Source organism: Strix aluco, chromosome 3 (assembly GCF_031877795.1).
Source record: "Strix aluco isolate bStrAlu1 chromosome 3, bStrAlu1.hap1, whole genome shotgun sequence".
NCBI lineage: Eukaryota > Metazoa > Chordata > Aves > Strigiformes > Strigidae > Strix > Strix aluco.
This window is the reverse complement of record NC_133933.1, coordinates 21,344,657-21,356,216: the sequence shown is the minus strand read 5'-3', so window position 1 is coordinate 21,356,216 and position 11,560 is coordinate 21,344,657. Positions and strand designations below refer to the sequence as shown.

Genomic DNA, 11,560 nt, shown 5'->3' with positions numbered 1-11,560 from the left:
GCGCACCAAGTCCGCCAAGAGGGTAGGAAGGGCCGGGATAACTTCTGAAGCTGTGAAAAGGGAAAAAAGAGGTTGAATGAATCGTAATGTTGTATTCAATCGGTGGAAATTAGGTAGGAGGAAAATGAAAGTTGCTGAGAACAATTTATTTTGGTCAAAACTGTGCAGTTGTTTCCGGAGCTGGTCATGCTTCACGGCGCAGCAGAAGGAGCCTGTGCGTGCTGGGCTGAGCCTCTCTGCCACTGGATTTGATCTTCCGCCCTTGGGAGAATAATTCTGCCTGCTGTAACCCTGGGCCCAATTCATCCTTACTCTTAAAAAAACCCGAGGTTGTTCTCTAAAATTATTTCAAATTAAAAAAAAAAAACCCCAACAACTGGTTTCTGCTAATGTGGAGTGGGGGAATTTCCTCGAAAGACATTCCCATCCTCCCTTATAAATAAAACTACTGCAATGCATCATGAGGCGGGCGAAAGCCAAGCGTCCTTCAGAAGGCAAGGAAACCTTGGAAGGGCAAATAAACTTTTTTGCAGCGGCAGATCGGCCGCAAAAGAAAATTTCTCTCTGCAAGCGACTTCCTGAGGTTCTCTTTATTACAGCGCGCTGTAAAACCCTGCTAAGCAAACAGCAAAGTTCTCACCCTGGAAAGCTTAAAGACGAAGGCACGAGTGGAGGACAATGCGCTACAAGGCAGAGCAAACACGGCGGCGGCTTCATCTTTGTTAAGAGGACAAAAAAAAAAAAAAAAAAGGTTTAATGTCATGGGAGAAATAAGAAAAATGTGGAAAAAGGGGGGGCACGAATAGGCGCACACGGGTGGTTGTGGATGTGCGAGGGGAGAGGAAAGGGGAGTGACACGGAAAGGAGGGGTTACGTTTGCAATTTGGGGATCTTTGGGGGGTGTTTTGGGGCAAATGGAAACTTTTCGCAGGCGGTGAGGATGCTCGGGGCGGGGTGCGGGGCCTGGGAGCCGCTCGCAGCCCGCTCCGCCCCGGCGGCCCCGAGGTGGCGGCGGTGCCGGAGGCAGCCCGGGGCCGCCGGGGCGGAGCGGGGAGGCGGTCCCGGCGGCGGGGGGGTGTGGGGGTTGTTCCCGGTTGCCATGGGGAGGCGGGGAGGGCGGTGCCGCCGCCGCTGCGCAGGGAGCAGCTGCTCCCTGACACATCCCCCCGCTGCCATATTGTGTCCGCGCTGCCGGCCGCACGGCTTCATGACCGCGGTGAGTGGAGCCGGCGCTTCTCCCCCACCTCCTTTCCCTCCCTTCCCCGCCCCCACCCCCTATCCCCACGCCTGGTTTTGTTGCTTTTCTCCCTTTTTTTGGTTTAGTTTTCGTTTTTTTCGCGGGTTTGGGGGTTGGGTTTTTTTTGTTTTTAACGCTCTGGGAGGGTTTCATGGGGAAATGGGAAAGCGCGGGGAGCGGGGCGGCGGGTGCCGCTGGTGCTGGAGGGGGGGTGGCTGGTGCCCCACCTCGGGGATGCTGCGCCCCACGCGTGGAGGCGGGGAAGCGACCCCCCCCCCCCCTCCCCCCCGCGTGGGGACAACGCGCGGCGGCGGCGCTTCCTCTTCAGCCGGTCTCGATGACGATGCGTGCGGAGGGGGGCGCGCACGGGGCGGGGGGACCCCCCCACGCGGCGGCCGTGCTGGGAGCGGGGCCACTCGCTCCCAACCCCCCCCCCCCCCCCCCCCCCTCAGGGCTCCTCCTCCCGGCGCGGCTCCGCGGAGCTTCCGTCTGTCCGCGGGTTTTACGCGGGTGACCTCTCAGGGCAGCGCAGGCGCGCGCTTCTTACGCGTTTCCAACTGGGGTGATGGAGAAGGGGTCCGCCCGCGGCAGGGACCCGGCAGCGGGGCCCCGCCGTGCCCCTCGCCATCGGGTCACCGCAGCAAAACCCTGGCGCGGTTTATTTAACTAATTAAACGCCCTTTTGGTGTCATTCCGGCGCGCCCCCTTGTCCCCGGAACGGTGGGGACCCCCCACGGCTGCGCAGGAGGTCTGTGGTTTGCAGAGGTGAGGGGGAGCGGGAGACACGTTACGGGGGTCCCGCGTTTTGGGGTTTAACACTCGAAACGGCTCACGAGGCGCTCGAGGCGAGGCTGGGATCTGCACGTGGCCCTTGGGAGTTTTCCGGCTTTTTCAGGGGTTTTCGGTGGAGTTGGGCAGCGAAGCACAGTGGCGGCTGAGGAGCAGCACCCTACTGCCCGCCTGGCTTAGTCCTGCTCAGCCCCTCAAACGTGCCAGCTCTCCCAGTTTGTGTGGGAGCAGAAACTGGCTTTTGTTCCAGAAAGGTTTGGATTCTGACAAGGCCCAAAGAGTAAAGAGGACAAAAAGTAAAACCAGAAAATAAGACGTAACCTTGAGCGGGATGCAATGAACTCACCTCCCCGCCTTGGTGTCTGCTTAGGGGTGGACATTATATGCAAAATGTAAAGTTAAAAACGCTGAGTTATGTTGGACTTGAATGCTGTGAAGGTAACTTGATTAGGTTTGGGGCTAATCTGTGAAATCAAGATAATTTGATATATACTACATAGATATATATATACACACACACAGACACGCCAGACCTTGTTACTGGCGGACTTGCATGTAGATGGACTTTGGTAACGGTTGGATTGTACTATATTGACACGTGAATCATTTAACTTCCGTTGTTTTTCTTGGTTTGGGGTCTTTTTTTTCCCCCTCCTGGAAGTCTGGTGGGATCTATGCGAAAAAAAATTAAGCTGGTGTTACCTTATGTCAGAAAACTTGAACTAGTTTGCAGTTGGTTTTTGTGGGGTTTTTTTCTTGGCAGGTGCCAACTCACATTTCCCAAGTTCTGCAGAAGGTAGTTGGACACATCAACTCTGAACTGAAAGCTATACAGTAGCAATTAACAGGGCACAGAGCTTGAGCTAATGAACTTCGCTGAGTGCCAGGGTATGTTATTTCTGAGCTCCGCTGCGTGTTGCTGCAGCAGTTCAGCTTCTGCTGGGGGCTCACTTGTGTCCAGCTGGGTGACTTTGAGTTTTGTAGAAATAGGGAGAAGATGGTAATTCTCACTTTGTATGTTTGAGTTGCCTTCAATATAAATAGGACTTTTCTGTGTTCTTACTCTTTTTTTTTTTTTTTTTTAAATGCGCCCATAAACCGAGTGGTGCCGCTGTACATGGTGTTTAGGCCTGCAGAGCGTGGTGGACATGCTGCGGCGCTGCCCTGGGGAGGAGGGAGCTGGAGGCACCAACCCCATATTGCTTCAGGCGTGCGGCCCTGAGTGCTTTTGGGGACCTTGCTGGAATAAAACTTGGTTGATGTCTTTGTTGGCAGTGTCTTGAGCAGAGGATGAAGTTGTGACCCCATTTGAGTGCTGCCACCGAGGCTGTGCTGAAGAAGCTCTGCGGGGATTGCTCAGCCCAGAAGTAAGATTTTTTTTTTTTTTATCCAAAAGGGACACCAACCAAGGAGCGTGCTGCCTCAACAGCTCCAACCGCCACAGGTTTTCTGTTTGAGGAGCCTTCCCGTGTCCTCTGGGGAGCTCGGGATGGAAGGTGCCAGCATTGCGGCAGCTATCTCAGTGTCAGGACGTGCCAGTCCAGTAAGTAATGGAGCAGATATAGGGAGCTGTAATGGTCCTGTCGAAGGAGAAAAAGGACTGCCTGGTGAGCGAGTGTAGTGCCTGGGAAAGAAGACAGAGGCTTAGGGGCATGTCAAGCTGATTTTTGCCATCTTTATTAACCACAGTCTCTTCCCACTCAATGTAGTAGAGTTGAAAACCTGACATGTTGAGCAAAGGCAAACTCTTTTGGTGAACAAGATGGTTTGGCACCTGAAGATGCTGTGTATGGATTTAGCTTAAACTGGTAAGAAAGCGATGCAGTTCTTGTGCGGAAATGTTGGTTCCCATAAGAACAACCGAAGTTTTTATGCTGGTTTCATTGGGGTTGTAATTCCACCTTCCTCTCCTGTTGTTGCTCCTTGGCTACTCGTTGGGGTTAAAAGGAGCCGATATTTATGAGAGGAAATATCCCAGGCGCTCAGAAGACTTTTTCCACATGCAGGTTCATGTTACCTTATCAGAATGAGCTGGACGGCAGGATTATAGCCGGCAGGATGACTGAAAGTAGGGGTGTTGGGAGGAGTGACACTGCTGCTGTGCATCTCTTACGCTGTTCCCTTCAACGGGGTAGTCTTACTGCACCGCCGCGGTGCAAAATGAGCTGTGTGAAATACAGTTTTCCTTTCCTGACTGTAAAAGAGTGAAGAGCAGCCTTCAGTCCCTGTCACTAAAGACTGTCAGTGGTATGGATGCATGCTCACAACCTTTTAGCACAGGTATAAATTCTGCCCTTTTTATTCCGTTTGGCTCCTTGAGTTTTGTTTTTATGGCTGTTGCTGTTCCTCTGCCTCCTGTTAACGAAGTGTATTGTGTATAAGCTCATATATAGGATGTCACTGCCTTGACTGTAACTTTTTTGAGGGAAGTAGATGGAGGCAGTGAGTGCCTCATCCTAGCGCGTGTGCCTTGCTGCTCGACAACTGAAATGGTGTTGGGCAACTTCCTGCGCCGAGATGCTGCTGTCAGCGGCTCTTGGTGACTCATGTCAGCACGTGGCTTCGTCTCTCGACAAGTGCGCGCTTGCAGGCTGCAAACCCCGTCCGCATCCCAGCGCAGCAACTGAGAGGGTCGGTTTGGGTGCCTGTGGTGTGTTTCTTCCCAGATCCAGCAGGTTCCTTGACTCCTGGAGAAGACACTCACAAGTAAAACAAGAAAACCCTGAGATGCTGCTTCATTTTTTTTCTGGCTGGACCTTTAGGTGTGATACTTGTTTATTAGTTCCCTGTCATATTACACGTGCCTTCTGACTTAGTGCATGCTGGGTGATGATGAACCTCCATCCCATCCTCACCATGCCAAGTAAAAGCACTCAGCAACACTCCAGGGTACTTGCAAAATACAGTTTAAGTCAGCAAGCGGGAGACAGCTCACCCATGCTTCGGTAATAGATTATGTCGTACAGAAGAAGTGCTGTCTGATGCCAGCCAGCGTCTTCATGACCCCTGGTACTCTGCCTCCTCCCTGTAAAACGTTAACGGCTGTGGAAGCACGAGGGTTGGGTCACACTTGCTTTTGGAGAGTGTGCTGGGTGGTGCCTCTCAGTGCTGGTGCCCAGAGGTCCACGCGGTCAGCAACCGGGAAGACTAGCTGTTGTGTCTGGGGTAGGAACACCCCTGTTACCAAACGGTTGCTTGCATACCAAGACCATTTTAAGAGAAGCCTGGAATCTGTGCAGGTAAGATTTATACCAGAAGTCAATGATGTGGATTTTGACTTTTTTTTTTTCCTAGTGTGTTCAAATTTTTTTCTGTTATGTTCAAACTAGACTTAGAGCTCCCTACTTTTTCCTCAAAGGTTAGGATGTGTTAAATTGGCTACTGCCACTGCAGAAATCACTCCCCGCCCCTGCTCTTCTTCACTCTGTAAAGATTAGATTATAAATTGGGAATGTTTTCACCCAGTTCCCGCTGGCAGAAAATCCTAATACAATTCATCAGGTGTACCAGTGTGTGTTAGTTGCCTTGCAGGACGGCTGTTGTCTAAGGTATTTAATGCCACTTCTCTGAACTTGCTAATGGGGTGGGTTTGAACTGCAGGGCTGGGCTGAGATCAGGTCTACAGCTTCTGGCTGCAGTGCTTATGGCCCTGTGCTGGCCTTCCCCTCCGGCCGGTGACAAACCTGGTCTCTGCATTGCAGCCACAGACCCGCACGCCTCGATGTGCCTTTGAACAGCATCATTGGGTACCTTCGACTTTATCGGTGTGACTCTGTTTTCCATCTGTTAAGTGCTGGATGTGTGGTAGGCAGGTGATGCTGCTCGATCCTCGTGTTATTTTGCTTATGCATCTGGGTGTCCCACCAGTGTCTGTCATACGAATTGCCATTGTATTTTTATTGTGGACTTTGATGTATGACTGGATGTATTCCCAAAGCCCATTTCCTGGAGCCGCTTATCTTGATACCATGCTCAGGCTTTGTTTCTTCTCTCGGATTATTTTCAGTGCATTCCTATCTTGCAGTTTGTAGCTACTTTTAGTTTCCTGGTTCACATGCGGTCCCCTGCTTGCTTCCTTTTTAACACTCTCACTGGATTGCATTATGCTGAGATCTGGGGCAAGTATATGGTCACCTAAAAGCTAATTACTGGGTGTGGAGAGAGGTCAGCAACTGGAAAACTTGGACAAAGTAAAGCTGAATGAGTGGAAGCTGGGAAGCTTGCTGCCCAGCAGCAGCAGTCACTCATCCCTCATCCTCTGGTCTGTGAGGACCTTCACCAGACTGGTTATCAGGCAGTTTGATTTGCTTTAGGGATGTTGAGTAGTCAAAAGTATGAGCTAGTACGCTTTTGGGCTTTTGACCATGCCATATGGGAAGTGTCAGATGGCATCTTGTACTTTGATGGTCTAGTTTTGTTAGCACGGTTGCCTTTCTTCTGTGTTTAGAGGAAGTTGAATCTTCTGTAGCCTTCTATCTGAAGGTGTACCTCAACATACAGACCCTGTATGATTAAACTGGGCCAGTTATTCCAGTGTGGGGTTACCGTATAGAAGAAAAGATAATTTTGTGGCACAATCGTTATGAGCAGAGGGATTATTCTGATATAATTTTGAAACAGAAAGCCCAAGTTCAACAGTTGTGGAGTAAAATTAAGAGCAAGTTGGCCAGGGAGGTGAGCATGGTGAAGAGCATCGCTGTGCTGTGCCCATGGCTCTGGAGGAAAACTTGTGCTTCAGGAGCAGGAGCTGGGAAGCAGCAACTGGTGAAAGCTTTGTGATCATGAAGTTGTACTGGTAATGTGGCGGTGGCTTTGTGTTACAGCTCCAGTGATGCTTTTAAATAAAATCTTGCAGGAGGATCACTTGGGGCGAAGCTTCAAGTTGTTGGTTTTCAGCTGAAAATCAGGAGTTCTGGTACTTTAAGGCTGAAGAAGGCAGAAAAACTGGATGGAAAGGGTAGCATTATGTTTTCTAGTGTTGGTAAATTGTTACTGACACCAGCTGAAATGTATCTATATTTTCTTTCCAAGAGGATGGTAGAGAAACACGTGGAAGGGTTACCCTGGCAAGGGAATTAGCATCAGAATTATTTTGCAAGACATTTGCTCAAATGGCTCACTTGTGAACATATCAATGGCTTACATTTTTTTTTTTTTCATTTTAGTCCATTTAGCAAGCAGTGTACTGAATTTAAGGAACATGACCTGAAGGCATCCTTTGAAAAGCTACTATTGGCAGTAAAGCATTTTTCTTAAAAGCACTTCTTCCCCCCCCCCCCCCCTTTTCTGTGACACCAAGGGTTTTCCTTAATAGTTTAGATTTCACTGCTGGGTTTTTTGCGTGGTTTTTTTTTTTTCACTTCCCACTTTCTCTATTAAGACTGTTTTCATGTGCATGTTTTAAATCCAAGGCACAGGGAACTGGGTCCAACAGTGACTGCAGCCTTTGGAAAGGCTTCACGTTTGCAAAGTCTCTGCAGGCAGCACTGGAATAAACGGCCCAGAGACTGGGCGGTGCAAAGGGTCTGGACTGGGGTCTGGGCATGTCTGAGTTTACGTATTATTTTTGTTTCAGATATCTATTTCAATCACAAACCAACTTGTGTGTGTATGTGTACTTAATAAAAAAAATGAAAACTTTTCTCATATAAGTTAGATCTCAGAGGAAATCTCGTTCTCTCACTTCCTGCCCTTCCCTAGGCTGTGATAAGGGTTTAATCCCTTCCTTTTTTAAATTTTGCAGCACTTCTTAACTTTCCTAATATTGGACCTTTTCACTGGTTTTTGTTACCATTTGTTTTCTTTTTCCTCCCCCTGCATTTAATTATTTCACAGGGTGTGGGAGAATATTGACATTAAAGGGGCATTAAAATGAGAGAGGCTTGGAAGTATTTCAGCAAATACCTGGAAAACCTCTCTTCTTTGAGCCCACCAATACCAAGGTTAAAAAGAAACTCCTGATCTTATGGCTTGTCCAGTACTTTGGTTGTGGGGTGGTTTTTTTGTTTTTACAGACTGGCTTCGAGAAGCCAATAACTGCCTTTTTAATGTTTCTTTAAACAATTATTTTTAATTTCCCCCCCCTTTGCAAGCCAAGAGGAGTGGGAAGGGCCCTGTCTGCCATGGGTGCTGCCCTGGGGGAGCATCTCTGGGTGCCTTTTGTCACCGGTGGGGGTACAGCTGCCTGCTCTTCTCCCCTGCAGACAAGGGGTCCTGGCTGACCGAAATCTATGGCCGAGAGGCGGTTTTGTCCTCGGGAGACCGTAATGCCTTTAGTTGTCTTGGTTACGTGACATCATACAGTGTTGTAATCAAATACAGGCCTTTCACAGAGCTGGGGGGGGGGGATTTCAGCTGACCTCCAGCCCGCTGAGCCGCTCCTGTGAGGTGGGCAGGGGATGGAGCAGGACAGCCTGAGACAAAGGAGCTGGGAGGGGGGGAAAGTTAAATTAATGGGGGAAAAATAGTCTGGTGTCATGCTTTTAATGCTCCCGGTCAAGCGGATGTGGTACTTCTTATCAATGGGTTTTCACTAGTTGTGCCAAGAATTTTTTTTGCTGTTCTTCCCTCTAACACACAAAAACTTGTAGCTGGTCCTGTGCTGTGTGCATGCTGACTTGGAAGTTTATCCCAAACTTATGTAGGTGAGCAGTGACACTAATTTATTTGTGTAATTCTTGGGCTGTTCTAACAACACAATACATACATTGATAGTATTTAAGTCAGGACAAGCTGTGGTGTCAATACGCTTCCCGTAAGTGCAAGGGAATATGAAAGATCAATAGAAGAGTTTGCTATTGGTATAGTTGCTTGCATGCAAAAGCACGTACCCATCTTTTTAAATACTCTCACAGAGTCTGATTATGTTAGTACAAAAGTTGTGCATGGAGTACGCAAACGCCCCAGCTCTGTAAATAAGGCTGCATGCCCTGAGCTTGTTGCAGAGAGGGTGGTTGCAGAGCTGCTCTCATTATTGTGATATGGCTAAAAATCTCTTCTGGATTAAAATCATATTCAACTCCTCAGACTTAGACAATGCATGGTAAGAATTATTTTTTAATTTCATTTTTTATTTTTTTAAATCTGGAGGGAAATTACTGCGCTGCTAGCAGGTTCCAGGTCTTCACACTACTAGCAGAGGTGACCTAGTTGCTTGGCTGGTCCTACAGAAATAAATAGGTGCGTTTAGTTGTGGAAAAGGTTGTCCTAACCTAGGGCACTGATGTTGTGCAGATGCCAAATGGCACCTTTCATCTGACGCCACTGGAGAGTAAAGAAGGGTTGAGCAGCAGCAGGAGCTCTGCTCACACGCTAACTTGGCATGAACAAGGCTGTGGCATCTTTTAACACAAAGGCTGAATTCTTTCTTGCCAGGTCAGTGAGTCCAGGCATGGTGGCCATAGTAAAAACGATGTCTGTGCACTTTTAGTTGCAACGCTGCTGGTTTTGGAGAAGGTTACCTTTGGTGGGATGGAGGTATCTGCTACGGCTTTGTCCCTTGGACCTGGACTCTGCTGGAGCTGAGACTTCTTCAAGAAGGGCTGCAGCAAAAAAAGCATGCTTCCCTGCTTGCCTGAGAATGTGCCCAAGTGGACTTCCAGTTCTGTTAACAGTTGGCCTACATTAAAGCAGCTTTGTCTTTATAAACGTTCACACACCAAAGCATTCCGTTCTGTGGCAGAACATAGCAATGCTTAAGGTCTTCCCTCAAAATGAAGTCATAGCTGGGGATGTATATGGGGTGTGCAAACCTGGTTTAACCCCAGGTGTGCTCTGCTCTGCCGAGGACCTTCCTGTCCCCATAACCTTTCCCAAACTTAGCTCTTCAGCGAGTTTGAAAGAAGACTGCAAAACATATTACCTTGTCTTGTGACGCTGAAGCTCTTCCAATATGTTAGGGCTCCTCTGAATACACCTGCAGCCTTAATCAGCCCCTTTGGACCTGGGCTGTGCTGTTCGGGTCACAAGTGCCTGGAAGAGCAGGACTTCACTGGGCTTTGGGTGCTGGGCTGACATTTATTAGCAGGGAGGTCCTCTCCTGGCTTTTGTGTGTGTTCTTGAGTGATGCCAAAAATCACAAGACTGCTGGGAAGAACATCTCTCTCGCCTCTTTTCTGATGCACCCTAACTTTTCTTTGAGCAACCTCAGTTGACTTTGCAGTCTTTTAGTCTTCTTACCTTAGAATCATAGTCCTCTATTAATTACCATGCAAACTAATGTAAATCTCTGCTGCCATACTTTGTATTTGAGGAGTAGATGTCTTGTTGGCTTTTCTTTTGAAGGTGCTTACAGGAGATAGATGCTCAAATTCCTTAGGATTTGGATGCGTGATGCTCTGCTTTCAGTTGAGGTGTTAATACTAATTAACAGCAGTGTGCTGTGTTACTGTGTACTTAGTGGTAGGGCAAAGCACATGGGACGGAGCATAAACTGTTGCACGTTTTTCAGAGGTGTACTGAAAGCACTTTATTTCTGCATTTGCATGGCTGGAGGTTGCCTTCCAGCTCTGCTTGTGGGGCTGGGGCTGTCCTCGTGGAAATGGCAGAGTCTCTGGGCCTTCGATATGCCAGCTGGAGAGGTCGGTTAAATGGTGGCCATCTGCCATCCTCCTTCCATGCCAAGTGGCTCCAGGAGAGTGAGAAGAGAGGGCCAGGGAGTGTGTCTCAGCAGCTGAGCGGGTGCGTGCCACTTGGAGATGGTTTTCTTGCAAGGCTTTTGCTGCCCCTGGAGGAGCGGACAAGGTGAGGAAGATGGCAGGAATAAAGGATTGGAAGACGGATTTCGCTAAGTGGCCTTGCAATGCTTGTGTGCGCTCTTAACCTTGCCTTTCTGTTACGTTTCCCTCTCCCTTCCCTCCCTGTTTCACGTAGGTGCTGCTAGTTCAGCTTGGATGGGAGCACTGTGGAGAGCAGGTCCTGGTGGCTACCTCTAATCTTGTTTGCATCAGCCTTTGTAGCCGGTAACAGTGAGAAATGTTAGGAAGAAATCTGATGGTTCAAGTGTATACATTTTCATCACGATGTCTGTGTTGGAGAGCTTCTTCCATGCTGTCATCTTCTCGTGGTCTGTTCTCCTTGCTCTTTCTGTGGATTTCCTGCAGACTTATCCCTGTCCACAAGCCCCTACTAGCTTATAGCAGAGATGGCCTTGGTGAATCACAGGACCCTTCCGTAAAATATTAAACCCCAAATATTGGAAGTGACAATCTTGAAAATAATAGCTTGGAATTGTCTCACAGTCCCATCCGCTTATGGCCAAGCAGAGCACACATGCAGAAAAAGAAATCGTGACTATCAGATGTCATTAAGGGTCTGCATGAATGAAAAGGGGCTCTGGAAAGCACATGTGAATTAAACTGACTGCTTGTGTGCCTTCAGATACATGCCAGTGGCACTGCTGTTCCTCCCCGCCAGGCTGCTACAAGCAGAAAGGAGTAGTGCTGTCTCACCTGAGTAGTTAGTGATGGTCCTATGGGCCACATGGCCCTTGGATGCTTGAGAGGTGAGGAGGTCCTGTGAGGCGAGGAGGTCCTG

At 48.8% G+C, this 11,560-nt stretch overlaps 1 protein-coding gene across 10 annotated transcripts in view; it reads left to right on the top strand.

Annotated features, from left to right (window-relative positions):
* The first annotated feature begins 1,141 nt into the window (after positions 1–1,141).
* Positions 1,142–11,560, top strand: part of FOXN2 (forkhead box N2) — a 35,016-nt gene continuing 24,597 nt past the window's right edge. For 4 of the 10 annotated variants that reach the window (XM_074817686.1, XM_074817683.1, XM_074817680.1 and 1 more), the window contains exons 1-2: positions 1,142–1,216; positions 3,423–3,569. The gene's annotated coding sequence lies outside the window, so the exon portion shown is untranslated. Of the gene's footprint in view, positions 1,217–3,301; positions 3,394–3,422; positions 3,570–11,560 lie in introns of all 10 variants that reach the window. The other 6 variants (XM_074817685.1, XM_074817689.1, XM_074817679.1 and 3 more) reach the window with 3 other exon arrangements.